Source organism: Sorex fumeus, unplaced genomic scaffold (assembly GCF_029834395.1).
Source record: "Sorex fumeus unplaced genomic scaffold, SorFum_2.1 ptg000009l, whole genome shotgun sequence".
In the NCBI taxonomy this organism is placed as follows: domain Eukaryota; kingdom Metazoa; phylum Chordata; class Mammalia; order Eulipotyphla; family Soricidae; genus Sorex; species Sorex fumeus.
The window spans coordinates 18,743,195-18,770,604 of NW_026606066.1; the positions used below are offsets into that span (position 1 = coordinate 18,743,195).

Genomic DNA, 27,410 nt, shown 5'->3' on the forward strand with positions numbered 1-27,410 from the left:
GCTCGGACACGGGAGGATGCCGTGCCTCCGAGGAGTCTCCCTTTTGGGGCAGCGACGGTGAGGCTCCGAGAAACCCTCGGGCTCGGTTCGGCAGCCTGTGTCACCAGTGAGGTTCGTGAGCCCTGGGGGGAGCTTCCTTCCCCAGCAGTCTTGATTTCATCATTTGACTCACTTCGGCGCAGCTAGTGGTTTCCGTTTGTGTAAGCACGAGCCCGGGTCTGAGCGCTTCACCCCCACCCCCTACCACCACCTTAAAAAAAAAGGAATTATATATATATATATATATATATATATATATATATATATATCCCTAGGGCGGACCCCAGAAGAGCCTCTGGTATGTGGCAGAGCCTCGCTAATTTAAGGCGCACACCACTCCGGGGTTGCAAACCAATGCCTAGATGAGAGGGAGGCAGCAACCAACAGAGAAGAAAACTGCTGTCCGGGTTTGGAAAGAGTTTGTGGTTTCCTGGAGAGGATTTGCCGTCTGCAGGTTTGCTAGAAGAAGAAGAAAAAAAAAAATTTTTTTAAAGCAACTTCTACCAAGGAGGTGAGAAAACAGACCCTAGATAGACGGACATAGGAGAGGTGGCCTTAAGATTTTGCCTTGAAATTTGTAAGATGAAAAATTGTTGTGTTGCTGAGAATCCTGGGGCTCTCTTGGACTGGGGGAGTGCAGATTTCCCTCCCTGTTGGTGGCCCCAGCAGCCCCTACCCGCACCTAACATTCTGAGGCATAGAAAGGGTCCAGCTCCACAACTGAACCTCAGCAATCTGGCAAGCCACCAAATTGTCCCAGCTCTCCACAGGTCCTGGAGAGCACAGACCCACACCTCCAAATTTCACATTACCGACAGCCCAGTAGGAACATAGCCAATTTGATGGGAAAGTTGTATAGAAGCTCACCAATCTCAGTGAGAAAAGACAATTACAAGCACCAGCCAGCTCAGTAAAGTACTCAGACAATGACTTCAGTAGCACCATTTTAAGTGATAATAATTATCCCAAATTCTCTTTCATTGATATATTGTTTCTTGATGATTCCATTGGCCATTTTGTTGTAACAAGCAGTATGAAGTAAATCTGTGCCTGCCAAGGGGGCAGAATTTGAAACTATGCAAGAGGGAAGTTGGGGACTTTGGTGGAGGGAAGTTCACACTGGTGATGGGACTGGTGTTGGAACATTGGGTGCCTGTAACAGCTGTGTCATGAACAACTTCACAGTGTCTAAATAAAAAATAAAATAAAAATTGTTATGTTTTGTGGGGATTTTTTAATACTATTTACCATTTTGTGTTTCAGAGTGCCCACTGCTGTTATAACAAACATTGACGTACACACAAGGACCTTGGCAGCTTTCTGTGAGCGCTGTCTTCAGTGTACATACAAGTGTAAGTGGAAAAGATAGCTTAAAATTATGGAGCCATGCCTCGTTATTATCTGGTGCCAGGATTTCCAATAATGTTTAGCACTGGCCTTTCTCCTCCATGTTCACACAGACTTTCAGGGTTCTTCTTTTACTGGGATCTATTAGGACTAAGCTAGACCTAAAAGTAAAGTTGAGAAACACTGTTTAGTACAGTATTAAGAGATTCAGATTGAGAATTTAGCAGTCTGACATTGGTTTTAACACCCAGCGTATTATTTTATATCACACTTAGAATTTAGCTTTCAAACTTTAAGTTGTTCTTTGTCTGTAACATGATCTTGTAAGCATCAAGGAACCTCCATCTGTCTTTGACATTTTGGTATCTATGCCTAACAGTAATTTCTTTAGAGGGAAGCCTCTCCTGAGTATTACACAGAAAGCCACAGGGCAGCTGTCAGTGATACCTGCTCCTGCTATTACAAGCTTGATGGTGGCCCAAAATTGCTCAAGGTTTTGGTCCTTTATACTTGGGGCCAGAAAGGCTATAGCCCTTTTATACCTGGGTACCCTCCTGTGCTGGTGATCAAACTGGGGCCTACTGTATACCCAGGCACATCCTTAGCTATTTCCTTGGCCCTAAGAAATGCTTGAGCTTTCCTTTGCTCCATACAAAAAGTCCAAGAACTACTATAAATATGTATTGTCACAATGATATGATCTTTGTCCTTAGGTCCAAAGATGAAAACACCCCCACATTTTCACACTGCCCAGCACCACTGTTTTTGAGGTTCTGCAACTTTTTTTCCTGCTTACTTCTAGATGAAAATTTGGGAGAAATTATACATGTATAGTAAAAAAAAATCTATTACCTTTTGTCTTGCATCACTGATAAAAGGCTATCCTAGCTCTAGCCAAAGATTATCAAAATTTTGATGTCCTCCCTGGGCAAAAAGCAATTTTCACTGACAGAGCAGGACAGCACAGATGGACATAGAAAAGCAATCTGGAACCCAAGGACTAACATGCATTGACAGCAAGACTAGTAAAGTCAAATAACAACAGAAAAGAAAAGCTATGGCAAATCTATTTTTTAAAAAAGAAATAAATAGGACCAAATGCTTCATGAGGGAAAAGTATAAAATATATGAAATCAAATTACTTAAAATAGACGTAGTTTAAACAAGGAGAATAGTATTTTTAGGTCTGGTATACCTACCAACATTACATACAGTATTTGATTTTATTCTGTAAAGGGAGTCTTATAATCAAAGTATTTTTATTTAAAAAACTAACTTGCTGTAGGCCCAGAATAAAACATTATTATGCTATCATGTTTAATGTCCTAAATCTAATCAAATAAAGGGCTTTTGAAAGTATCATACTATTCAAATTATAAAGAATTTGTTTGGGGAGAAAATTAGCATTTCATTTTAAAGCAAAGAAAACAGTGTAAACATGCTTCGTAGATACAAGCTTATTTCAATAGTACATATTTAACTCATAATGATGTTAAAATAGAAAATTTACCAGATTTTATGAGGTAATAAGAGGAAAAACATACCCCATTCCACTCTCCCTCTCCTTTTCATCCTTTTCATCCTTCTTCCCCCAAGCCCCCATCCTTCTTCCTCCCTTCCTTTTCAACATTCACACACAGGACTAGATATAAAATATATGTGAATTTGACATTGTATCAACTGTTTAATAATCTGTTAATACTAAATATTTAAAGTAATGCCAAGAACAATATCTGGAGCTTAGTAAGTTCTCAAATATTTGCTAACTGAATACATTGGTTTATTAAATACCATGAAAAGACCAAAATGTAGAGTGTCTTGAGTGGGGCACAAAGTCCAGAGACCTGCTTAACCAAATATAACATGGAATAATCTGAGACAAATGGGAGTGATGGCTTAGGAATTTAAGGAACAAACTTCTGATAATGATAATAGCCAATTATTATGTACCTGTTTCATAAGGCATATGCAAGTAAATTGATAACCCTAAAATTGTTTTAATTTGGTGCTTAAATTGATTTTTTTCCACAAAATAAATTAGTGGTACAAGGGGACCTCCATGTTCCTTTGTACTCTGATTCATGGAACTCCATGAAAAGAGAATAAAGAAAAAATACTTTCTGGATATAGAAATAATAATGGAAAACAAGGTGAAGAAATAAATATTAGTTAACTGAAATTGTATTTTAATTTATAATTGATCATTTATATGTAATTAAAAAATTCATATTCCTAAGTCCAATTTTAAAAGATTTCAATCATTTTTTGTTACCCAGGGTTTTTTGTTTTGAATCATACTGATTTAGCCTTTAAAAATAAATTTGTCTCATTTGAGAACCAGTTTCTCATCGTATCTCAAAGTCAAATTAAGATATTGATCAAAGATGAAAAAGATTCAAGTAATTTCTGCTGAAATTATTGAGAAGGCTACTTATTCGAAAGAATGGTGCTGGAATACTGAAGAGGTACAAGGTATTTTTTTTCCAACAATAATACAACATAATATTACAAGATTAAATAGAAAACACATTTTATTTTTAATCTTAACTTTCTTGGATATAAATTTATATTCAGGTGTTGTGTGTGTGTGTGTATGTGTGTGTGTGTGTGCTATGCCAGACTTCAAATTCTGTGCTTACACATGCGTGTACTCCACCACTGAGCCACAATCCAGTCCCTTGGCTTTGTCATTGTTGTTATTGTTTGACCTATCATTAAAAACTATCATTAAACAATTATCTGGGTCTTTCAAAGAAGCATTATTTTTAATTATTTTTTATGTGATGCTTGGTTAAACTGCAATAGAACTATGCCTTGTTAATTGAATATCCTTAATGTTTGGCACATAGTAGGTGTTCAATAAATATTTGATGAGATGGATTGACTAGAGTACAGAGTTTCAGAGCTTTTAAGCATCAGCATAAGAACAAAAAAAATATGCCATGCTGAGTCAGGCTTAATATTCAATCTAGTGAGTTTTAAATTCTGACAGTGGCACCAAAGAATATTTTCTGGGAAAATATGATATTACTGCATGATGTTGACCTCAGAGATGGACTTCAGCTATCTTTGACTCCTACTTTCCTAAACTTATTTTTATTTTTCTATAAAACATTTTTGTAAAGCAATATATTATCATTATAGAAATATCAAGAAATACAAATAAATGATAAAAACTAAAATATCAAAAATTCCTCCTATGAAAATGAACCAATACTATCAGATTTAGATAAATTATGTTTCATATATAAATAGAATATATATATATATGTACTGTGTGTATTTCCAGAAGCTTTATTTGATGGAAAATTTGTGGGGAAAGGAATGGAGTCTGGGAGGAAGAAAAATGCTTCCAAAATAAAAGCATCCTTAGGGATTTTGTTTGTAGCCAGAGTTTTCTACTAAACAACTTTTCATCTCAAAAAATTTATTTTAGCAGTTATAATTTTTAATTGTAGCATGGTTTGTTTTATATGGAAAATGAGTCACTTATAAGGACAAGAATATTGTTTTCAGCTTTTGCTGTTGCCAGCAGTGCTGTGATTATCATCTTGTGATCACTCTTCATCTGTTCAAACATTTGTAATGACTTCCTTCTTATTTTTGTAAAGCACTTTCTATCATCATACAAGATCCTAAACAATTAACTATATAATTAGAGGTATATCAAAAACAAATTATGGGAACAATATTAAGAATTTGACATTTTTTGTTGTAAGGATATTTATCCTAGTTATCAAACCTTTATGTAAAAGATGATTATTATAATTAAAACCTTGCCTCTTTAGAAATATGGAAACAGAGTCTTCCATTTATTTCACAGAAGTAAAATCTTTCTCCTGGTACTAAGAGCCAAATCAGAGACTCATACATGGGAGGCATGAACTCTACCACTGAGCCACATGACTAGCTCAGATTTGTGTTATCTTTTTTGTTTGTTTGTTTTTGTTTTTCTCAACAATCAAGATACAAAGTTCAACAGAATTGAGCCATTGTTTTGGTTATGCATCATGTGTATGCTTCCAAAAACAGAAGAAAAATAGAAAAAGGTACCCTCACTAAAGTTTCCCCGCGGACCCCTCGGGGGCAACCCACCCACCGAGGCGCCGCTGAGGGGCACACGGGAAAATAACACTTAGAAAGCTGCCCAATGAGGTATTTATGCAAAAAGAGTGGTTCTGGAGAGAAGAACCCACTTTTATATTTATCTATTTCTCAAAGAGATCAGAAAAGTAAATCACACACATTGCATTTTATTATCTCCTAAAAGAGGCCCTTTGCTCCTTTAGAAAACGTCCGAGGGGAGCAGCCCGCGGTGGGCTGTGTCCTGCCAGGGACAGCCCTGAACCTTCGCCTCTGCCTTTCAGGAGGGAAGTCGGAATTATGTGGCGCCGGGTGGGGAGCGGGGAGACCTTTGGGCGCTGGGTCAGGGACCCTACAAAGCGTCACCCGGCCCCGCGGTTGTGGATGGCTTTAGGGGTGTGCCAGAGGTCTGGGAAGATGCAAGAGACAGCACTTTTCAAAAATTACGTCCTGCTCGGAAACGGTTCCCCAACCCTATGGGAGAACTGGGGTCTGGGAGAGATTTTTCGGCCTGTTGGACAGGGGCTTCCGTCTGTTAGGCTGTCTCCTCAACCACTCCCGAGTCCTGGCAGAGGGAGGTTTCCTCCACTGTCCCATTTAAGGGAAAAAAAAAATCACCCTCATTCTCACCTCCCCCCCCCCCCCCCACCACCACATCCTGAGCCACGGTCATGAGTGTGGTTTGTGTTTTAAGATTCCCCTCCATGTGGGAGATCAGATGCTTGTAGAGACTTCTCTTTGCATCTCCCCAGGTTAATTCCACCTTGGCAAAAGTTATCAGGAGTCTCTGGCCCTAGTGACAGATACGGTCTGGAGGCTGTCACAATCTGGGTGGGTTGTGTGCCGAGGCGGTGGATGGCTGCAGACACCCCTGCGCCCCACCTCAGGGGGAGGTGGGAGGCTGGTCCTCGGTCACTTCCTCCTTCCCGTGAACCCTAACTCGCACCCTCATCCCATAAGGCCCGTGAGCGGCGGGGAGGGGGGGGGGCTTTCTCCTGATGAGTTTTGTGTAATGAGGACACACTTTTCAACAGAGAATCAGAGGGGCTTGGGGGCTGCAGTGCAGACGAGGCAGTACAGAGTCCCACCTTCCAGGCCCAACCAGAGCATGAAGAGATTTTATATTGCAGAGTATTCGTTCCCAACAGTCAGAATTTGTCCCTGAAGAAGGTTAAACCTTAAACACCTGCTTCAAAACAACCAAAACACAAATCATGATTTGTGTTATCTTTTAATATGACATACTTCTCTCTTTTTGCTTCTCCAACTCCCTCTTACACAAATGAACACCCTAGGTTCTGATAGAATCTCCTAGATCTACCCAAGTCATCTCAGTATTTCTATTCCAGACCAGAGAAATAAAGTAAAGTTTCCTCTTTCCCTGACCCCACCCCTGCAACATTCTTCTTGCTCAAGTGTCATCAAGGGAGCATTGCGGAGACATGAGGGACTGGCATCATTTATTGCTTACACAAACAATAAGAATGGTCTTTTATGTGATAGGTCCAAGATATTGGACCAAAAGAAACAGCATTATTGTAATTAAATTTTAAATAGTTTTAAGGACAACAACTCCTTGACTTGAATACTGAAGTTACAGATTCTTGGAGAGAGGTAAGAGGAGGGATGAGGTGAAATGGAACTAACACCAGGATAGTGATTGGAGGGCCTGGGCATTGTGATGGTGGTATGCAAAAGATGTACAAAAGATTTACTTTTGTACATCCCAAGCATGAATGTAAACACTAACTGTTATCTCAATTACAGTAAAAATAAAGAGATTAAAGGAAATTATTTCTCTCAATTTCTAGTTTTTGCTTTATTGACAAAAAATTTAAAAGAATAAAGAAGAACAATTCATAGTCATAGCTCAAGATAGAACCTTAGCATCACATCCTTCCCTCCATCTCATCAGAAGAAGAGTGCTCTTATTCTCTGGTCCCAGGGAAACCAGTAGACTTCAAGATCTCACTACACTCTTCTGCAAGATTTCCAGAGTCAAACATGCAGTTGTCATTGGAGTTGCACAAGAGATGTCACTATTAGAGAAAGAAATATGTAAATCTTTTGCAAGGGTTAGTGGATAACTGAGAAAATCGAGCAGAGATGGAGATATTGTAGGAAGCAGTTAGGGGATCTGGGATGTGATAATGAGGAAGAGTGAACTGAGAAACCTATCCAATTCCTCAGAGAATATCCTCTGAGGTTTAAGGAGGATTTCTGGGAACACTTACTGCCAAAGTCTAGGTAATGGGACTTTACTCCCCAGGGAATAATGTGTAGCGAGGACAAGACAAGAACAATTCAATTTCTACTCTTCCCCTCTTCTCGCCACACTCCAATCTCTGTACAACTTTAGAATAACTACCTGAACTTTGTAGTAAAGATCTTTATTAAGATTTGATGTCTTTTTAATTTATTATAGCAAGAGCCTCAGCAATAAGCAGAGAGAGTCCAGGAACACATGACTAGGCAAATGGCTGACCTTTTCCTTACGATGAATGTAAATCTACTTTAGAGTATCCATGTGGCAGAAGGGAACTTGGGGTACAATTCAACCTTACTTACCCTTTGGCTGGATACCCTTGTGTAAACCACAAAATACACAACCTGTGTTCAGCTGGGTGAAATCGATCGGTGTCCTCACTCTGAATCTGAAGTATTGGTATTGCTAGCGTTGACTCATACGATAAGATAGAAGTTATGTGATAAGATTTCTAGTACCAGGCTGTGGGAGGCATTTTATCTTACACTTTTCCTCTTCTGGAATGCTGTCACGAGACTGCCATGTTTTTCTATCAATAAGAACAATAAGCGTTGGGTAGGAAAGATGACTCAAAGTATCACATGCTATGCATGGGATAATGGGAGAGTCCTGGATTCAGTTCCTGGCACCTCGTGAACCTTTGAGCACTGCCAGGAATAAAAAGGGAAAGAAGGGACATAAATGCATTTTACATCAGTACCCTCTTTGTGCCCTCTGCATATTAAAATACTCTTTTGATATGCAAATGCTCAGTTTTGTTGGAATTTTAAGTCACATTCTCAAATATTATGTATAAAATATGACATAAGCCATATATTTTAAAGTTTGAATCAGTTTTCTATTACATTCCAAGTCTTGATTATGTATGTGCATAATGAGCACAGAGACTAGACAGGTAGACTGGGGCTGGGTCTTTGGCAGCTTACGTGAAGGAAGCCCTGGAACCTCACCGTGCAAAACTGCACAATTCATGGGCCACTAGTCACATGGATGAGATGTGCATTAATGCCAGTTTGAGCCTAAGAAACTAATTGATGAGGGGACCCCTAGAGCGAAAAAGAAACTAGGTCCATAAACTATACCTTGGAGAACCCTAAAATGCCAGATTAAGGCTTTGGCCAATCTGAGTGAAAACAAATTGCATTTTTAATGGGGTCTTCAGGAACACATGGCAGAGCATCTTGTGACCCAGGAAAATATTTAAATATCAGCAAGCAAATATTTTTATTTTAAAAAAACACTAGTTTTCTGATATAGGTTTGTTGGTGAATTATGCAAGTCCTTTATTTATCTTAACTACTTTGTCAGATGTATGATATACTTTTTTTCTCCAATTCAGTAACATGTCTTTTGATTTTAGCAATGAGGGGGTAGGTAAGTGTATGAATAGGAAGAGTCCTATGAACTGTAGACGATTGTGTAGAATTTGACAGTACCTACCATCCAAACACAGAACTTTTATGTCACCTCAATAAAAATATAAAACCTTAATATGATAAACAGCTAAACATTTAATATATTTTTAACATTATAGTATGATATTTTTTGTTTTGTTTGCTTTTTGGGTCACACCCAGCAATGCTCAGGGGTTACTCCTGGCTCTGCACTCAGGAATTACTCCTGGCAGTGCTCGGCATACCATATGGGATTCTGGGAATCGAACCTGGGTTGGCCGCATGCAAGACAAATGCCCTACCCACTGTGATATTGCTTCAGACACATTAATATATTTTTAAGATGTTAAAAATACATTAAAATGGAGGAAAATTTCATTGATTTAATCTTTCAAGCCTGTGTTCCTCCCTGATCACCTCTTCTCTCTCTTAATAGAAACTATTTTGATTCAAAAAAGATTCATTGGTCCAAAATTTTTTATAAGTATTTTATTTGCAACTAAAGTTTATGTATTACTTAAAAATGAATTCCTGAGCTAGGGATGTAGCTCAGTAACTGAGTATTTGCTTTGCATGTATGGAACCTTGGATTTGTCTCTGCCATTGCCAGAACCCCAAAAAAAGTCAGGGTGACAATATTTATTTATAAAAGGCCCTTCCATTGTTCGTCGATTTGCTCGAGCGGGCCCAGTAACGTCTCCATTGGAGACTTTGTTGTTACTGTGTTTGGCATATCGAATATGTCATGGGGAGCTTGCCAGGCTCTGCCATGCGGGCGAGATACTCTCGATAGCTTGCTGGGCTCTCCAAGAGGGGCGGAGGAATCGAACTCGGGTCAGCCATGCTGGCTGCATGCAAGGCAAACACCCTACCACTGTACTATTCTCCATATATAATAAGTGGGAATATCAAAGTATTAAATATCATAACTTTTTATGTTAGAGGACTTAGTTTTATTTTAAAATACCACAAATGGGGAATGAAGCAAGAGTACAGAGAATATGATATTCACCTTGCACATGGATCACCTGGCTTCAAACCCTGACATCTCATATGGTCCCATGAGCACCACCAGGAATAATTCTTGAGTACAGAGTCAGATGTAACCCCTGAGAATTGCCGGTGTGGTCCATCCCCAAATACCATAAATAATTATATAGTATGCATTGCATTATGTATGTATACACATTTTATATGACATAGTTATGCAAAATTTTTTGGGGGGTGAAAGCAAACTGGGAGACCATTTGTAGTTCTGGGCATTGGATTGGGGTCAGTTGCATGCTATTTTTCCAAGTCAAGATAGGCCCGCTCGAGCAAATCGACGAACAATGGGAGGGCCTTTACTTTACTTTACTCCCTTAGTTCTTCTGAGTTACCTAGAGGTTCTAGCTATTCTCAGCAGTTTGTAATAAAATCAGTGTCATATATATGTATATGTATATATATATATATAACTTAAATCCATCAATCATTGTTTTTAAAGAAAACTTTACATGAAAAAAATGAACAATTTTGTTTAACTATGTTCAAAGTTGTAGTAATATTTGTTCTACCCTGGCAAAATTTTCTTCCAGCCTCACATCCCAGCTCAAAGTAAAAAATAAAATTTCCTTAGACAGGGTGCATAACTCATACATAGAACTATAGCATGTGCTTTGCATACAGAAGGCTTGGATTCAATCCCTGGCACTAACCCACAGATGTGACCAAAAATTACACTCACCCTTCCACACACACAAATAAAAACCTCAAAACCCCCTAAAAGTAGAAAATTTTCTCAATACAAAACATCAGGTTATTGCAACAGATGATAAACAACTTCCTTATCATTCAAAGCACTTACCAGTGTTTTTTTGTGATATAAACCACAGACCTCAGAATGCTTAGTCCACTGTTTCCTTCCACTTATTTAGATGATTTCCAACTCACTGTTTTTCTTTTAGTTTGGGTGTTTGGGACTAGAGAGAAAAATGGTTGTCTCAGGGAATGCAAAAACTTTACAATGGAGAAAGGCTGGAATTAATAGATTGTGCTGATCACTATGGAATGTATTGAATAGGTCCTGGTTTCTGAAGGTAGAATCAGACATATAAGAAATTTAATGTAGCATTGCTTTACTATGTATCCGCATAGCATAGCGGTAGGGCGTTTGCCTTGCACGTAGCCAACATGGCTGACTGGAGTTCGATTCCTCCGCCCCTCTCGCCCGCACAGCAGAGCCTGGCAAGCTACCCGTGATGTATTGGATATGCCAAACACAGTAACAACAAAGTCTCCAATGTAGATGTTACTGGGCCTGCTCGAGAAATTGATGAACAACGGGAGGACAGTGACCTAGTACACCAGACCTTGCTACACATTACATAAGTAATGTTCAGTAAAGTTGGAAGTTTTCCCTGTTTAACAAGGAACGACATTATACTCTTCTAAAGTGTACGGCTTTGTGGGAGACAATCAGTGTTAGGCTATCACAGTATCTAGGCTGTCAGATGTTGCTTTTTGGCTATGAACAATTGTGTTTATTTTTGTTTTGTGCATAACTCAAGATATGGCTTTCCTAGTTTTCTGATATTCTTAAAAGTCAGCAAAATTTTCTTCTACAAAGGATCCAAATGAAATCTCAAATATTTCATATATTGTAGAACATACAATTTCTGCCACTAGCAACCACAGACAACAAAGAAATGATATGCCTTCCTTCCAATAAAAATTAATTTACAAAATTAAATTAATGCACAGCTAACCTATAGGTTAGAACACAAATCGAAATGCTGTAAGATATCACCTCACAGCATTGAGAATGGCTTATATCAAAAAGGCTCCTATGGGTTTGTTTTCATTAGGCATTGTATCTTCCCTTGCGGGCTGGAGCAATAGCATAGAGGGTAGGGAATTTGCCTTGCACATAGCGGACCCAGGTTCAATTCCTCCGCCCCTCTCAGAGAGCCCGTCAAGCTACTGAGAGTATCCCACCTGCACAGCAAAGCCTGGCAAGCTATCAGTGACGTATTCAATATGCCAAAAACAGTAACAACAAGTCTCACAATGCAGACGTTACTGGTGCCCATCTGAGCAAAACGATGAATAACGGGAGGACAGTGCTACAGTGCTATCTTCCCTTGCAGTGTGTCTTCAGATACCATACTTCCCAAAAATAAATCATAGCATCAGTTATTTGTCTTTCTCTTTCTGTCCTATTTTGCTTAACATGACAACCTCTAGTTCCTTTTAAATTGTAATAAAAAGTAAGATTTCATCTTTGCTTATAGTTGAGTAGTATACCATTATGTATTCACAACTTTTTAAAATCTACTCATTTTTCCTTGGCTACTTGGGTTATTTTCCTATAGTGGATTTTGTAAATACTCCTGCAGTGAAAATAGGTGTACATATGTCTTTTCAAATTAATATGTTTGTGTTCTTAGGATAGATATCTAAAAATAGGATTGCTGGATCATATGGTAATTCTATTTTTTAAATTTTGAGAACTCTCCTTACTATTCTGCGTAGAGAACGTCAGTTTACATTTTTGCCAACAAAGAGTGAGGGCTCTTTTTTCTTCATGCCCCACCCAACACTTGTTCCTGGCCTTTTTGATATAAGCCATTCTCAATGCTGTGAGGTGATATCTTACTGCATTTCAATTTGTGTTTTCCTGATAATGAGCAGTTTCTAGACGTTTGTATGTTTTCTTTGGAGAGTATCTGCTCAGCTCTTCCACTAATTTTGTTGGTGTTGTTTATTCTTTGTTGGTGAATTGTGCAAGTCCTTTATTTATCTTGACTACTTTGTCAGATGTTTGATATGCAATTTTTTTCTCCAATTCAGTAACATGTCTTTTAATTTTAGCAATGAGTTCTTTTACAGTGCAGAAACTTTTCGGTTTGATGTGACCCTAAATGTTCCATTTTGCTATTTTTTGTTGTTGTTGTTGCCAGTGGAATCAAATCACTGGAAGGCATCTCTAAACTCAATGTCAATGCCATGCACATAGAGTTCTGCCTATGTTTACTTCAATGTATTTTATGGATTTGGGTCTAGTATCAAGATATTTAATCCTTTTTGAGTTAACCTTTGTTTATGGTGTGAAACCTCATGTTTTTTTCTTGTAGTTATCCAGTTTTCCCAACGTACTTTATTCAAAAGTTTGGTTGTTTTTTCCTGTATTTCATGCTCTTGCTGCCATTTTCAGTCAACTGATATATATCTGAGGGTTTACTTCCTGTTTCTCAATTTAATTTCTTTTGAATCAGTGATTTTTAACTCAATGTCTTTAAATAATAAAAAGTGTGAATTAAAACTAATTACTTTCATTTATATGAAAAACAAAATTGGAGGGCTGGATAGATAGTACAGTGGAAAATGCACCACCAGGAGTAATTCCTGAGCTCTGAGCCAGAAGTAACCCCTGAGCATCCTAGGGTGTAGCTCAAAAACAAACAAAAAAAAATAATGAATTGGGGTGTTTTGTAATTTAATCAAATAAAAATATATTAAAATATGGAACTATAGTGCCTAGAATGTACTTAAGGAATAAATTAGAAGTACATAATATAAACTCTACAGGAAGGGTAAACACAAATTAAATTTTCATGTATTTTATAATAAGTGACAGAGTTTTCAAAATAACTTTGTGTTATAAAGAATGTAAAATGTAATTTGACCTTTCATGACATCACAGATCATAATAAACTGGACTGACCAGTTTTACCATCTTCTTTTTGTAATAGCCATTAAGAACTGCCACAGTCTCACAGAAATCAGGAAAAAATGTCCCAGGCTACACACAAGTAGATTATTTATGAATGCTTGAAAGTTTTTCTTATTATAAAAATATTTTGCTTTGAAAATATAATAGCAATGATTGTAGAGCACCATAACTTTTTTTTTAGTCTAATACTGACAGAAGATTTCTTAAGTATATGCAGCATAAAAAGAATTAAAATTCAGTGAACAACTGTGAAACTTTGATCTACTAAAAGGAACATTATTCTGATATCATCATTGGGTCTTATTCAGGTTCTGTCCCCCCAGCAATTTTGAATTTTGCATTAATCCTTCACTTATTTTCTTTTGAGTTTTGCCACTTTTATTTGTATGCTTAAACAAAATACTGTGTATTTTTTTACTTTCTATATTATGGAAATATTTGTGCAACATTCTACTTGATATTTTTGTTCTCTGTGTGCACATAATACATACATGTACTTGCATACTGCTATTACTAATTAATATACACATTGTTTAGGGCTTATCTGTTTGGCTATTGATTAACATTTGAAAAATATTCTGGTTTGTATGAACAAGAAAGAAATTACAAACAGTGCTTCTAAGAAATAATCTTATTCTTGCTTTCCTCTACTTAGGAAAAAATTTCTCTGGGGTGAGTACATCAAAGTGAAATTGATGAGTTATAGAAAAATTACCAATAATGCTCAATTGTTTTCAAAATGCTTATATAATATATCGTTGAGTTAGCCACATGCTCTTTTATTAAAACATAATATATGCAATTACATATGTATACAATACATAAATATATATTAGTCTTTTCTGAAATTATTGCTTCCTTTACAAAATATATTTATCTGTTCAAAATCTAAATAATAGTATTAATACTGTTTTTTCAATGAACCAAGAATTGTGAAAGATGTGGTTGATCGGGAATTTTTGTTATTTGTTGCCAGGAAACAAAATATTAAGGAAAAATGGGAAGAATGTTTTAGTTATGTCTTAACAGATGGAAAAACAAATGTATTTATCTTTCACTTGTCTCCTATTACTCCACTTATGTCTTTAAGGACTGAATAGCCATTCACTCCATTGTTAGTTTGGTCCTCTACAGAAGGGGATCAAGAGATAATTGCTGGCATTAAAAATAATATTTTATGGAAGAATGCAATTTCAGCAATGAAGAGAAGGTATACTTCTTTAACTATAATTCTGAAAGTTTAATCATAATAGGAACACAAAAAATATTTCAGTATCTTTTGGTTTTACCCATAACTTTTTGGAAAGTACATTTCTGGGTCGTTTTTTTTTTCAGTTTGCTTTCTTGGGGGATAACAATTCTCCACTCTAAGTTGAAAAGGGTTCATTAACTGCCCAACTGGGTATATTTCAAATACTCTAAAAGTTTAGACTTTACTTAACTAAAATCCTCTGGGTATAATACTACCAGAAGCACATGCTTCTCATTTATATCTAATAAGATTTCTTTAATCAGTGCAGGCTTATAAAAACATGTTTTTTAAAAGGAACATTTTGCAAATTGCCAATTTTTTTCTTTTTTATTCCCTTTGTGTAAACATCCTACTTTTCAAAGTTTCCCAGTGTTATAACAACTTCAAATCATTTAAGTTGGAATCAAACAAATGGTAAAATTATCTTGAAAGTTCCTTGACTGGGTATTCCTCCCCATCAACCCCTGTGCGCAATTAATTAATGTGTGTCCCTGATATTCTTCTGTACAAGGCCCAGAAAACTGTACAACTCTTACAATTAAGATATGGTAACTCAGATCTTTTATAATGTATTCATTTCAATGGGGTAGTACATTCACTAATATATGTATATATAATATGTCACTGTCACTGTCCTCCAGTTGTTCATTGATTTGCTCAAGCAGGCCCAGTAACATCTTCATTTTAAGACTTGTTATTGTGTTTGGCATATCAAATACATCACGGGTAGCTTGCCAGGCTTTGCCATGTGGGCATGATACTCTTGGTAGCTTGCCGGGCTCTCCAAGAGGGGTGGAGGAATCCAACCCAGCTGGGCCGGGCTGGCTGTGTGCAAGGCAAACACCCTACCACTGTGCTATTGCCTATATATATGTATATTTATATACATTATATGATATGTAACATAACATAATGGTAGCAGAACCCCAAATTATTTTCTTTGTGTATCATTACTGTATACTTCATGTGGCACTTGCCATGTTCTGATTTTAATTATGTATATTTGATTATGTATATTTGTGTTCATATTTTGTCCTCTCACTTATACTGTGGGGCTGGAGCAATAGCACAGCAGGTAGGCTGTTTGCCTTGCACGTGACCAACAGAGTCAATCCAGGTTCAATTCCCCTGCCACTCTCAGAGAGCCTGACAAGCTACCAAGCGTATCTTGCCTGCACAGCAAAGCCTGGCAAGTTACCCGTGATGTAATCAATATGCCAAACACAGTAACAACAAGTCTCATAATGGAGACATTACTGGGCCTGCTCGAGCTAATTGATGAACAACGGGAGGACAGTGCTACAGTGCTACAGTGCTACTTATACTGCAATTTCCTTGGAAAGGATTAATGAGTTTTATAATGAGTAATCATGAGTGATCCAGGTATTCCTAAGAAATAATTACCATTAACATAATGGGAAATTAATTGTATCTAATGTTAGTATAAGAAACATATTGCATTTATTACAAAAATTAAATGGATAATTATAGACTACCAGGCAAAATTTATATGAATCTTAAATTACTTGGTCATTGTTATTATTTTTTGATGAGGATTATTCAGTACAGAGATGATTCCTAAACTATGACAGCATATTACAAAGTTATATCAGTCATTAAAAAATAAGTTTATCGGGGGTATGGTACTGCCAGCAGGTCAATCTGTACCTGTGAGGCGAGTGCATCAGCAGCCTGATGTCATCATAAGATTTACCCCGAAATTACTGCTGTGCCTTTGGCCAGATCCCAAAAACTTGGGGCAAAGTTTACCAAGAAAGTAAACGGCCAAAAGTTAGGTATGTGGGAGACACACCCACAAAACACCTCCGGCCTAGCTATATAATTGGAAGCATGGCCTCTCTGGTTCCTGATTAAACTGCTTAATGGCCATGATCCCAGAGACTCAGAAAGGAATCTCGGAACCCAAAGACTTTTGTCATAAATGTGTCCTGTTCCTGCAGTAGATTACTGGCGGTGGGCCACTCCAGGTGTGAATAGCTTTCGTTCCTTGGCCTGTTTGGTGACCGTCATCCTCCAGAGGCCACTGGACAGTCAGGTTTGAGCCTGCAGTGAGGAGACACGTGGGGCCTCACCAGATCGGGGTGGAACCGGCCCTTTCCTCCCCATCCCAACAAGACCCCAAGTCACTGCCTACAAACGATCAAGCTCCTGATCAAGCTGCTTAATGGCCATGATCCCAGACACTCAGAAACAAATCTCGAAACCCAGCAGCTTTTGGCAGAAATGCATCCGGACCACATACAAGGTGGCCGCCACTTCAGCGCTTATTGGAAAGCCAGGTATGGCTGGCGGTGATGGGGCAACTGCAGTCTCAAGGGAAGTGGGGTGGTACCGGCTTGTCTTTCACACCCTATCAAGGTCACGAGTTGCCCCCCTCTAGTGGCTCTCCAGCATGGCCATGGCTCCAGAGGCAAAAGAACTTAATCCAGAGCCCAGGAGCTTGCGGCAGAAAAGTGAATGGACCATGTGATAAACTATGGCGCCATGCCTCCCTGGGAGGGAAAGGGTATTGCTCCCTTCCACCTCCCGCCACCCCCTGGGCAACAAGGTGGCTGCCGTCTCAGAGTTTATAGGAAAGCAAGGTATGAGCTGGCGGTGATGGGGCAACTGCAGTCTCGTGGGAAGGGGGGTGGTACCGGCTTGTCCTTCTTGCCCAACTGAGGTCACGAGTTGCCCCCCACGAGTGGCTCTCCGACACAGTCATAACACCAGACACACAGAAACCAATCTCGTAATTATCTGGCTCTTTGCAGAAATCTAAAATTATTATATGATACTCATAACCAACTATAGAAAACAAAGTATTTCACAATGCCTTTTGAGCAATTCTGATTGTTGGTGGAGGGGGGAAATTCTGAACAATAATGGTGCATCTTTTGTCGAAATAGTGATTGTAATCAATGTAGAGAAGAGTTAAGTAGAAATCATCTGCCTCATAGGCATTGGGTAGGGTAGGAGGGGGTATATTGGAGTTCTTGGTGATGAAAAATGAGTACTGGTGAAGGGAAAGGTGTTTGATCATTGTATGACTGAGACTTAAACCTGAAAGCTTTGTAACTTTTCCCACAGTTATTCAATAGATAAATATAAGAAGAAAAAAATAAATAAATAAAATTATGAAAAAAAAGTACGGTGGAGTTCATGCCCAATTCAATCAGCTAATCAGTAGCTGAATAAATAGCAGTTCTCCTACATTAAAAAATAAGTTTATTAAGTTTAAGCAAAGATATTAGATTGAAAGTTAGCAAATGCTAATCATATATCCTACGCAATTATATAACTTTTAAAATTAAATTTTCATAAAATTCTTAGAACATAAGTATTCCCATGTTACAGAAGCAAAAACTGAAGGTCAAAATATTATTTGTCTACCAAGGCTATAAGTTATTGAGCAGCAGAAGGATTTAACCCATACAAACTAATGCAGAAAGGATGTCCATTGCTACACTGTTTAATACTAAGACTATGTTTTCCGTTAGCACCTTCCTCCTCATATCTAGAAATTCTGATTGCCCAAACGCTAGATATAAACATTACATTACAACAGAAAGAAATGCCTACTGTGCCTATTATGGTTTGGTAACAAGGACTCATTCACTCCCCTTTTCTAGGAAATGGCAGTATAAATGGGAAGGCAAAATATGAACACAAATACACATAATTAAAATCAGAACATGACAAGTGCCACATAAGATATACTGTGATGATAAACAAAGGAAATAATTTTGGGTTTGGCTACCATTTAAATTTCTTTTAAAATAGCATTAAATACTGACCTTTTTTATTAAGGAGCATTAAACACCTGCCTTTCAAACTTGAGGTTTAATGTTTGATCCTGGGTACTATTGCCGATGCTGAGCACAATCCTGGCAGAATCTTCTGTTTTTTTCTCATCAAGTTCATAGTTCATGATCCCCAAGTGGGCATCAGTAGCACACCCTTGCAAGCACCACAGTCAGAGTGTGTAAAACCATCATTGTGGAGGGATGACTCCTGGTGAGCAAGCACTAAAACTTACAAGTTTCTTTCACAGAGGACAACCCCTGGCAGGCACTGCAGCTGAGTATTCAAGCATTGAAATCAAATGCAAGACTCCTGGCAAACTCCACAACCAAGTGTGTATGCAACCTCAGACATTAAAACAACATCAATAGAGGAAGTGAAAGGGGTGGGGAAGAGAAGCACTTGCATAGTTAATCTGAATTATTGAGTGTGTTTACAGATATATAAAATATTTATTCATTCCAATAACTATTAAAATTTTATTTGATCACTTAAGGCATATTGCTGCATATCAGAACTCTGTGGGACAAATTTCTGGAACTTCAGACTATATATATTGATTGACAGCACTGTATAAATCGCCACGGTAACTATATAGATGTACATGCTCAAGGGATTTCTCTGGAATTTCTGAATTTGTGAATTCAACTCTGGTCCTTTGGAATATACAAATCAAAAGGAGCTATTTAAACTGGAAATTTTGATAATGACTAAATATATAGTGCAAATATAAGAAGATCAGTTTTAAAAGAGGTTAACAAGAAAAGCCCGCATATAAAGTTTTCCACCAAGAACAATACCTTCATAAAAAAAAGACTTTGTAAATAAGCCCTGCTTTTATAGAAAATTTGTAGTATTAGGAACACAAAATTAAGAGATTCACAAGAGTAAAAAATTAAAGCTTCAGAATTCATCCTTAGGTGATAATATCTCTGTAGAAAATAACAGTAATGCAAGCACTTCAAAATTATCATATTACCATGAGTGTACAGACAACAAAATTGTGATGGTAGAGAGCAGGATCAGTTCAATTAGTTACAAATAAAAATTCGGTGGGGGTTGGAGCAATAGTACAGTGGGTAGGGCGTTTGCCTTGCACGCAGCTGACACGGGTTCAATTCCCAGCATCCCATATGGTACCCTGAGCACCACCAGAGTGATTCCTGAGTGCAGAGTCAGGATTCAGCTCAGAGCATCTCCGGGTGTGACCAAAAAACACAAATAAGAAGTCAGGTGGTTGAAAGGTGACTTAAATTGCTGCAGAGCATACTTTTATATGTGTGAGCTATGGGTTCGTCTCCAGTACCACACGGTCCTCTAAGCATCTCTGAGTGTAACTCCCTCCCCAAAATCATACTGCAGCAACCAGACACTTTAAAAATTTAAATGATGGGGGCATTGTGCCACCAGCAGGTCAGTCTGTGCCTGTGAGGCAAGTACATCAGCAGCCTGATGGTGCCTTCAGACTTCCAGATACCCCAAAATTGCTGCTGTGCCTTTGACCAGACCCCAAAACTGTGGGGGGCAAAGTTTAGCAAGAAAGTAAACAGCCACAAACCACCTCCAGTTCAGCTAAATATTGGAGACAAGGCCTCTCTGGTTCCTGATCGAACTGCTTAACGGCCATGATCCCAAAGACTCAGAAACGAATCTCGAAACCCAGCAGCTTTTGGCAGAGTTGCATCTGGTCCCTGCAATGGGTTACCAGCGGCCGACCACCCCAGGAGGGAAAGAGTGTTGTCCCTCCACCTGCTCCCCCTTGGCAGCTTGGTAGCCAACGTCTGCCAGTTGCCATTGGACAGTTAGGTTTGGGCCTTCAGTCACGAGACATGAGGAACCTCATGGGATGGGGGTGGAGCCGGCGCTTTCCTCCCTGTCCCAACAGGACCCTGAGTTGCTGCCAACTAAAGGCCTCTCTGGCTCCTGATCAAGCTGCTTAATGGCCGTGATCCCAGAGACTCGGAAACAAATCTTGGAACCCAGTGGCTTTTTGGCAGAAATGCTTCCAGTCCCTGCAGTTGTTTACTGTCACCAGGCCACCCCAGGTGGGAGTACGTTTTGTGCCTTGACCTGTTCCCCCTGGTGGCCCGTTGGCCGCCATCCTCCAGAGCCACTGGACAGTCAGGTTTAGGCCTGCAGTGACGAGACATGTGGGGCTTCATGGGATGGGGGTGGAGCCGGCCCTTTCCTCCCCACCCCAACGAGACTCCCATGTTGCCACCCACGAATGGCCTCTCTGGCTCCTGCTTAACAGCCATGATTCAAGCTGCTTAACAGCCATGATTCCAGAGACTCAGAAACAAATCTCGAAACCCAGCGGCTTTTGGCAGAATTGCGTCCGGACCCCATGGTAGGTTATTGTTGCCTGGCCACCCCAGGGGAGAAAGGGTGCTGTCCTTCCGCCTGCTCCCCCTTGGCGGCTCGGTGGCCGCCATCGTCAAGAGGCCACTGTACAGTCAGATTTGGGCCCACAGTGATGAGACATGCAGGGCCTCACAGGATGGGGATGGAGCCAGCCCTTTCCTCCCCGCCCCAATGAGACCCCGAGTCGCCACCTATGAAATGGCCTCTCTGGCTCCTGATCAAGCTGCTTAATGGCCATGATCCCAGAGACTCAGAAACAAATCTTGGAACCCAGTGGCTTTTGGCAGAAATGCGTTCAGATTTAATTGTTAAAATTTCAGAATTCTAAAATCACGTGGCCATTACTGCGACTATGCGACATCATATGTTATTCATAACCAGCAATAGAAAACAAATAGTCTACTGTTGCCTTTTCAGCAGATCTGAGTGTAGGGGTAAATTCCCAAATAATGATGGTGTGTCTGGTGTCAAAATATTGAGTGTAATCAAAGTAGAGAGAGAGTAATGTGGAAATCATCTATCCCACAGGTAGGGAGAGGATGTGGGATGGCAGTGTACTGGGGTTTTTGGTAGTGCAGAATGGGCACTGGTAAAGGTACGGGTGTTTCATTGTATGACCCAGACTTAAACCAGAAAGCTTTGTAATTGCTCTCATGATGATTCAATAAATAAAATTATAGAACATGAAAAAATAGTAAAATGGAAAAAAATTTTTTTAAGAATTTAAATGAAAACTCAGGGAGAAATAGCTCAATAGGCTGGGGCAGAGGTTTCAATCCTTAACACTGAGCATCTCCAGAAGCAACAAAAAACAAAATATGTTTTAACAAAATGTACTGATGCTTGGTTTTTTTCTTTAAAATATCTTAACACATGATATTGACAAATGTGGAGACAGCTGGTAAAACTGTGTGTGTTAATTGCCAACACTACATAAGTAATATTTACTATAAAATTTTTCTCCCCAAAAATTTCTTTCATGATTAGGTAATCACATATGCCTGGCTTTCTCTGTTTATGCTTTGAAATGGATATATATTATTTCTCCTTTCAAAATTATTGTACAGAGAAATTGTTGTTTTGTTTTGGGGCCACACCTGGCAGTGCTCAGGGCTTACTGTTGGCTTTGCACTTAGGGATCACTTCTGGTGGGTCCAGGAGATCATATGGGGTGACAAGGATTTAACCTGGGTGAATTGTGTGCAAGGCAAGTGCACTATCTACTGTACTATGGCTCTTGCCACTCAAAGTATAAAGTTTTGTGTTCTTTTCCATAGTTACTCTAAGAATTTCTATATACTGAAAATCCAACTGCTTTACTATAAAATGCCATTGACTCTACTCAGTTTCTTGGTAATGTAAAGGTTTTAGTTGCTCAAATAAAATATATTCTCTTTTTTGCTTTTGCTTTGGGGCTCATCTGGTGGTTCTCGGGCTGGGGCTTGGGGGTTTCACCTATGGATGCCTGGGGAAATCCTGTTGTGCTGAGGACCAATCCAGTGCCTTCTACATGCAAAACATGCACTCCAACCTTTCAGATATCTAATTAGTCATATATATATGACTAATAGTGACAGTAAGTAGAAGTTTAATTTCTCCTAGGAGGTAGTTGGTGCTTCCAGTTATTCAATAACATAATAACTTATTTTCATTTTTTTTTTCATTTTTCTGCTCCACTCTCTAGATCGTAGGATTTTCCTTTGAGTTTGTCTTATCAGGGTCACAAAATAACTGCCACTGGACTGCAAAGCAAACATATCACAGCCAGTACAGAATGGAGGGGAGGGAGGGCCAGCCAACTAGCTCTTCTTTTTTTTGGTAGAAAGGTTTTTCATAAGCCTCCTTAGTGACTTTCGATATTTCTGAAGGTCACCACAAATTTCAGGGCAGCTGGAAAAGCAGGAAACAAATTTTCATGACTGAATCAGATCTTTCCAGCCACTAACTAGGCATGAGTACATTTCAAACAAAGTCATAAAGTCTGTCAGCAAAGAAGACATAGGAAGGCTACATGATAAGAATAAAATGTGGCTGTGTAATGACTAAGTCCTATACTTAAGAAAGTGAAAAGACATGATAAATATTACATAGCTGGTACTAGAGAGAACACAGTATGCAGTATGCTTGCCTTGCATGTAGCCAAACTGATCCCTGGCACCCCATATAGTCCCCCCAAGCACCATCATGAGTGATCCCCGAATGCAGAACTAGGAGTAAAAGTCAACTACCTCCAGGTTTGACCCAAAATCTAATAGTATTACATAGCTTAGAATGTGTAATAATATATATCTGAGTAATAATATATAAATATACATAAATAAATACAATCACGAAAATAAACACATTATGTTTATATTATATATACACTTATATATGTCTGTATACATATTTGGAAAGAGAAAGAGTATAGAATGCATCTAGAGTAGGTTTTGGCTTCATATCAGTACTTTTTACACATTTCTATAACCAATAATTCAATAGAAGCCAACAGAAACTTGTTCCAGATTTTAAGGCATTAAAATCAAGATTAAAAAGCTTTAAGCACAGGTGCAAACTAACTTAAAATGCTATATAATCTAGAGAATAGTATAGACTTTTCACTTAATACCTATTACATATTAACAATAACTCATATCTTACTTCACTTATCTTTCCAACATTCATGCTGAGCAGTTATTGACCTGATTTAAGGTTGGGAAACTGGAACTCTGAGATCTTAAGTAACTTGCTTGAGGTTACTGAAGTCATGCAATGGAACAGAAAATGGATGAGGTCTCTTCTAATCCACATTTGCTCACTTCATACATAACATCACAAGGGGCTTGCTTCATTCTGTGAATGGAGCGTCCTTCATTTTAAAATGTTGCATTTACGACTTTTCATTTCTAGTTTTCTCAGTGGTGACTTGGATAAATGAAAGGCTGGAAACCAGAGCAACTTAATGAGATGCTAAAATGATGAAAATCAGATTATGAAGAGACACAATGTTAAGAATGAGAGGCGAAGTTTAGAGTGGAAAAAGAACTAAGGAAAATGTGAGACTGTGAAGGGACCAAAACAGAGCGGAGAGAAGAGGGAGTGAATACTGACAGAGTATTTCTCTGGGCTGTGGATCGATGGAATGGCAGTATCCCACTCTAATTTCTGCTCTCTCTGATCTCTGGCCAAGCCTGTGGCTTTGGCACTGTACATCTAACAGTTAGGGCCCTTGGAGAGACTCATGGTAGTGACTGAATTATACTTTCCCTAGCTATTCTTGTGTTCTAAATCTCCACTGAAGGTCCTTTATGGTTAATCTCAAACCACATAAATATTTAACTCTCCTTTTAGTTACATTCCAAAAGTCTGTTCTCAAACAAGCATAAATTAATACTCCAAATTTCACTAACCACAAAGAGAGATTACTCTACCCTACAGTCACCACGTTTCCTCTCTTCAAAGGAGTTTTAGGCATGGATGTGCAAAATGCCTTGACTATTTTGCACCCACTTTTAGCTCACTGTTAATGTTGCCTAGAATCTCTATGTGGCAAGCGGTCCTAACCACTCAACCAATATTTCAGTCCACCTCATTCTGCATGCACCCCCTCCTATTTTCTTTACTTTTCTTTTTTTTTCTTCCATTTAATGCAATCTCAAAATGTGCATTAGCTTTAGATGATTAACTTTCAGTCCAGGAACATCACTACTTCCTTAGGTTTCTCTTCCTCTCTCAAGGACACTGGCAGTTTAGTAAGAATTTTTTTACTTTCCCAGTCCTGATAATTGAGCTATTCTGCAGTAACAAAAAGCCCTAAAAGGTCAGTAATTCACATGCAGACGGGTTGGGGGCCACACCCAACTGCACTCATAGACTATTCCTGGCTCTGTGCTCTGGAAGTGCTCCTGGCAGTTCTAAAGGATCACACAGTGCCAGGGATCAAACCAGGCCTCCTGTAATGAAAAGCATGGGCTCCAGCCCCCTTGTGCTACATCTCTAGCCTAAATGTCAGTGATTTTTAGTAACCGAGTCTTCCATTAGCTTGCGTTATGTGCCTGTCATAGGTCAGCTTGGCTCTGTCCAACATAATTTTCTCTCTGTGGCCCTGGTGAATATGAAAGCCCTTATCTAGGACTCCAGGTCTATGGCAAAAGAGGCTGGTGAATTATGCAGTAGCCTTTATTATTCTCACATTTCACTGCTTCACAAAAATTGTATAGGTTTATCCCTCAAGATGCGACAAGGCAGAGGATGAGGGTGGAGATCCCAGAGATTTGGGGATATATTTTTAATAATTTTGAATAATTATACAATCTCCATATTACTTGAGTCAAAATTCTTTTCTATCTAAGTAATATTTAACCCATGTCCTTTCTGTCAGTTCTGCAATTGTCAGAAAACTGTAGCTACATTTCCTTTGAGCTGTTGCCCTTCTAATCTAATCTGCTGCAGTTAATTCTTGCATTGACCTGCTCCTGATGTGGTTCATTATCTTCTGACATATTCCTTCATGATGATGGGTTTTAGCTAATACTAACACTCTGTATTTTTTTTAAAGAATTATGTAAATAGTATCTTCTCTAATAGTCCTCCCTATTTTTCTTCTGCTAAAACTTTTCAAAGATTACACAACTCTATTATTCATCAAAATATGCAGATTTGGAGCAATTCTAGAAAGGAGAAAATCATATTCTTCGCTATACTTTAGTAGCACTGTAGCACTGTTCTTCCATTGTTCATCAATTTGCTCAAGCGGGCCCAGTAACGTCTCCGTTGTGAGACTTCTTGTTACTGTGTTTGGCATATCCAATATGTCACAGGTAGCTTGCCAGGCTTTGTCGTGCAGGCGAGATACTCTCGGTAGCTTGCCGGGCTCTCCTATAGGGGCAGAGGAATCGAACCCGGCTCAGCCGGGCTGGCTGCGCGCAAGGCAAGTGCCCTACCAGTGTGCTATAAATGTAGTAATTTGAAGTAAGTGAGAATGAAGAAAAATATTTATATTGGCTAAAACACCCTATCTCCTGCTGCTGCCTATGTCAGTTTCTGAACCTACTGCAGACCTTGAAACAACTGACCTGAAAGCAAACTCTAACTCCACTAAATGCTACCTATGTGGCCTTGGGTAAGTTTCCTAATCCTGAGCATTCATTTCCTTATCTACTGAAATTGTCATAAAAAATGGTTATTGTTGCATGTGGCTGACCAGGGTTGATCCCTGATATCCCATGTGGTCTCCAAAGCACCACAAGTAGTGGTCCATGAGCACAGAGCTCCTTCTTTCTTTCCTTCTTTTTTCTTTCCTTCCTTCTTTCCTTTTTTCCTCTCTCCCTGCCTCCTCCATTTCAGTGAATTCAGGGCTCTGGTGTTCAGACCTACCAGGGAATTAAACCTAAGGTCTCAGACAAGCCATGAAGTCTACAAAGTCTACTACTTAAGGTACATCACAGCCCGTGAGTAGGCGGCTGGAGCGATAGCACAGTGGGTAGGGCGTCTGCCTTGCACGCAGCCAACATGGCCAACCCGAGTTCGATTCCTCCGCCCCTCTCGGAGAGCCCGGCAAGCTACCGAGAGTATTCGATATGCCAGACACAGTAACACCAAAGTCTCCAATGGAGACGTTACTGGGCCCGCTCGAGCAAATCGATGATCAATGGGAGGGCCTTTACTTACTTTACTTATTTAAAAAATTAAAAGCACTATAGTTTATTGGTTTAATAAAATTACTACAAAAATAACTTATGATACAATAATAATGCCCTTACAGTACTTCTGATGTACTTATACTGAAAAATCATTTGTTCTTGGTCTGAAATTTGAATTTGATTGGGTATCCTGTATTCTAATTGTTAATACAAGCCTGCACCATGGATCTTTACATTTTAATCTGAGGACCAAAGTTCTAAGAAATTTAGAAGAAATCTCAAATTGAATGTGTGACTCTCTTTAACTCATTCACAGAAGTAACTCAGATATCTCTGGAGTCCCTAGAACACACACACAAAAAGCAAGGTGCAGTGTTGCAGTTTTCTCTTCTGCAGAATAAGTTAGGTTTTAACTATTTCCTCAGCATTCACTGTTCTCTCTACCTCCTCCCACTTCTTCGACTGCCCCTTCTCTTTCTTTTTTTAGTCAAACATCACCAACCACCTACTCATTTCCACTTGGCAC

The 27,410-nt window shown here is 38.9% G+C and overlaps 1 protein-coding gene across 1 annotated transcript in view; it reads right to left on the reverse strand.

Annotated features, from left to right (window-relative positions):
• The window catches only part of GALNT3 (polypeptide N-acetylgalactosaminyltransferase 3), a 123,424-nt gene that overhangs the window by 58,590 nt on the left and 37,424 nt on the right, over positions 1-27,410 (reverse strand). The gene's annotated exons all lie outside the window — the stretch shown is intronic.